The sequence below is a fragment of the Octodon degus genome, unplaced genomic scaffold (genome assembly GCF_000260255.1).
Source record: "Octodon degus isolate 3935 unplaced genomic scaffold, OctDeg1.0 scaffold00032, whole genome shotgun sequence".
Taxonomy (NCBI): domain Eukaryota; kingdom Metazoa; phylum Chordata; class Mammalia; order Rodentia; family Octodontidae; genus Octodon; species Octodon degus.
The window spans coordinates 9,869,730-9,873,889 of NW_004524608.1; positions in this window are offsets into that span (position 1 = coordinate 9,869,730).

Below are 4,160 nucleotides of genomic sequence, written 5' to 3' on the forward strand. Positions count from 1 at the left end.
GTTTTGAAACAGATCCTGGTACTCTTTGATATTGGCAGAGTATTGTGCAACTGTATTTTAGAACTATTTGCTAGCCCAAGTGAAAGATTGCTCCTATAGATATAACTAAATTATTTTCATATGCTTCTCTATATACTGAAAAAGAATGATGTAAATTTAAATCTGAATTTGACTTGTTTTATTATCTTTCTTTTCTCTTTATGCTCTTCTCATCTTCTGTTAGAATGCATATGCATGAATCTTGGTGTTTTTTGTTTGTTTGAATGACTATATTCCTGGTTTGGTTTGGTTTTACCTTTCTCATGTCTTGTTCTTACCTCTGTGCAGCCATTGCACAGTGTTTGGATACATTCTTCGATATTTCTAGTACTTTGCCCCAAACCTAGCTGTAGGTAGACTGTTACATAAGGTACTGCTGCACAGACTGTGAGCATTTGGAGCTCTGGCATTGACGGTTGCAGATATTGGGAGTTATTTTATCTAGACTTACAGGATGTCTCAGCAGATCTTTAATCTGATGCAATTGTGCCAAAATAACTTGGTGCTATGCGTGTATGATATGTCTGTACTAAAAATTTTCCACAAAAATTTTGGATGAGTAAATTCACAGGCAAAGAAACTGGGATCTGCTAGTTTAAAAACAGAACTAATGTGATTGTGTTTATTGTTTTCAAATAGCAAAGGGTATATTATCATTAAATATGCTCAATCGCTCACCATCCTCTGCTTGCAAATGTGTTATGCAAGATCCTCTGGAGAAAATGTCAGTGTAATATATATCTCTTAAAAGGCTGGTCTGTTTTTAGCATGGTCATGGCAGTTGAACTTCTACTGCCAATCTGAAAGTTCATTTGTTATGAGAAACTACTTAAATTATTCACATGACAATTTTGACAAGAAAAATAAACCTATGATATAATCAGTTTCAGTGGAGGTTATAAAAACCCATTAGTTAGAAAGGGTAGAAAAATATAAACCTTATTTAAGTTAATGTTTTTCAAACTTTTGTGTCTACAGATAACCTGGGAATCTTAGTCAGATTTCAGTTTTGTGAGTTCTGACTTTGTCCTACTGAAATGCAGTCTCTGGTTATGAGGCTTATTGAGGAAATTTGAGTAAGTCCATTTGGTGTATTTTATGCCAGTGTTGTGAGGCCACGACTAATCATAGTGCATCTATGCCAAGTTTTAGGACATTTTGAGATTGGATACCAGATTTTTTTCTTTAGTCTTAGTTGATTTTCATATATTCTTTCGCCTTCTATTTATATATGAGTATGGTGCGTGGGATGGCAAGCCTAACGGGAGTATAAGAACCTAAACAGAATTCTCTCTCCCTTTCTCTTCAGAGAGGTGGTGATTCAGAGGATTCTTAATCATAACGCAAAGCAACCACTGGAGGCAATAACCAGGCTGTCCCTCTGAGTGGGTGAATCAAAGCTGCTATCTGAATTGTCTGGGGAACTGACCTGATTTTCTTGTCTTCTCAGTGGAGGCTTGGCCTAAATGTACCCTTACTACATCCATCCCAAGTGTCATTAGCGGTCAGATAAATCCAAATGTCCAGGGTGTGCTTAGAATGTTTGTGTTGGCCTTTCTCTTGCTTTAACAATATATTAAATTGAATTTTGATAACCCTTAGATACTATGAAACCCTTTCTATATATTATGTCATTTTGACCTCAACAAAGTGCAGAACAGCATTTTAGTCTGTTACAGATAAAAAGATTGAAAGCCCAGAAAAAGCCAACAATTTATTAGTTGGAAAGCCTGTGTTTCTTAATATTTTGTTCAGTGTTTTATCTTTGATTATGCTTTGATCTCTTTTTCTTAAAGAAATTGTTAGTAAGTAATTGTCACTTTGATTAGTAGAAATATTGAATTTTTTATGGTTTTTTTTTTTAGTTGTAAGTCACAGAAAATCTTAATATGACTTAAAGCAATTGATTGGTTGATGTTCATGTAACTAAGATAGCTAGTCTAACTAGAAATGCTTGTAAAACTATTATTGCAAGCAAATGCTCCCATGACTACTATTGCTTAAGCTAAGACTGATGTAGATGCTCAAATAAAGACCTGGTATTTTCTTCTTAATATCTTTACTTCACTTACCACCGTCAACTGAATTCTCCATTTCTTTCTTATGCAGTGGGAAAATAAAGTACTTCTAACAATAATTGGATCAAATTTGGAGCAGAATAGATAGTAAGAAGATGGCTTTACTTATTTTTACTGTGTTTGCTACAGGATCTCACTACCCAGCTTGGACGCCTAGTGATCCTTCTATTTTTACCCTCCCCAGTGCTGAGATTACAGGTGTGGGCTACCAGGCCTGGTCTCTATAGTCAACTCAGAGTGCCAGGGACTGCAGGGCATATGGTGCCAGGGATCATACTCTGGCCCCTGCAGTGGCCCAAGCAGGCATTTAGTCTGCTGAACTATCTTGCTGGCCCTTTGCATCTCTTAATCTGTTCCACTGATCCTTGACTCTTTTTTTGGTGCGTACCATGTTATTTTTATAATGGTAGCTTTGTATTATGATTTCAAGTCGGTGTTTATGGTGCTGCCTGACTTGCTTTTGTTGTACAGAATTAATTTTGCTATTGTATGTCTATTGGTGCTAAATATACTTTAGGATCATTTTGTGTAATTCTGTGAGGTATGCTATTGGTATTTTGGTCAGGATTGCATTAAATCTGTATAACATTTTGGGAGTACGGATATTTTCACTATGTTGATTCTTGCAATGCATACGCTGGGGCTACCTTTTTATTTTCTGAAATTTTCTTTGTTCTTCTTTTCCAGAGTACTGATATTTTCAGATCAGATCAAGCATGTTCAGGGTGGTAAGCCATAGACAGTACTGCTGTTTTCAATGTAGAGCGCTTTTATGATTCTTTCCTAAGTATTTCATTTTTATTTGATTGTATTATAAAGGGCACAATTTCTCTAAATTCTCTTTCAATGTGTTTGTTGTTTGTGTACAAGGATGCTATTCATTTCTGAGTGTTGATTTTGTATCAGCCATATGATCTGTATTTGGTTATTAGATCTCGAAGTCTTTTTGTGAAGCCTTTGGGGTCTTCTATGTAGAGTGTCATGTCATCTGAAAATAATGATAAATTAAATTTTTCCTTTCCTATCCTTATCTCTTTTACTTTTTTCTGTGTGTAATTTGTTCCGGCTAGTGTTTCCAGAACTACATAGGAGTGGTGATAGTAGACATCTTTGTCTTGCTCCTGATTTTAAAGTGAAAGCTTTCACTTTTTGTTCATTTAGTATGATGTTGGTTATTCATTTGTCATAGATGTATATTAGAAGATTGAGATAAAGACCATTTATTCCAATTTCTGTAGCATTTTTATCATAGATGAGAGTTAGGCTTTGTCAAAAGCTATTCCTATGTCTAGTGAGGTAATTATGTGATTTTTTTTGTCTTTGACTCTGTTGATGTGATGAATTGTTTGTTATATAATTGACAGAATAGATTTAAAGTTGCAACATTAAAGCAAGAATTAAGGAATTAAAATACACATATAATGTAAAAAGATTATACTTTTTATGGCTATAGACTGTCTTCCTTTCCTTAGGCATCACTTAAGTGGAAAGACACTGTGAACTCTGCTGTGTTAAATTTCATTTCCTATTTTCACAATTAATCAGGAATTGTATTGTGAACTTTTATGGTCAGTGTATATTTAACTCTATAGGGAAATACCAAGCTGATTTCTAGTGTAGGTGTGCCACTTTATACTGAAACTATGAAGGTTTCAGACACTCTGCACTGTCACTAGTACTTAAAATTGTGCTGTGGGTATAGGTATGTGTGTCTAGCTTTTTGTTTGTTTCATTTGCCTACATTTTTTTAGCTGTTCTAATAACTATGATTCACCATTTCACATTTTGAATTTATATTTTCCCAGCAACATAATGCTGAATATCTTTTCATTTGACAACATGTACTTAGTAAAACTGATTTAGCAAAGTAGTTTAAAAATTTGCTCATTTATGCATTTTGAAGTTTATCTTCTTTAATTCGTTGTTATATCATATATTAGATATACACTTCATAAATACTTTCAGATTACTGGTTCTTTTTCCAAGTAGTATATCTTGCTTGAAGAGTAAAATATATTTGATGAAATCAAATTTATTATTTTT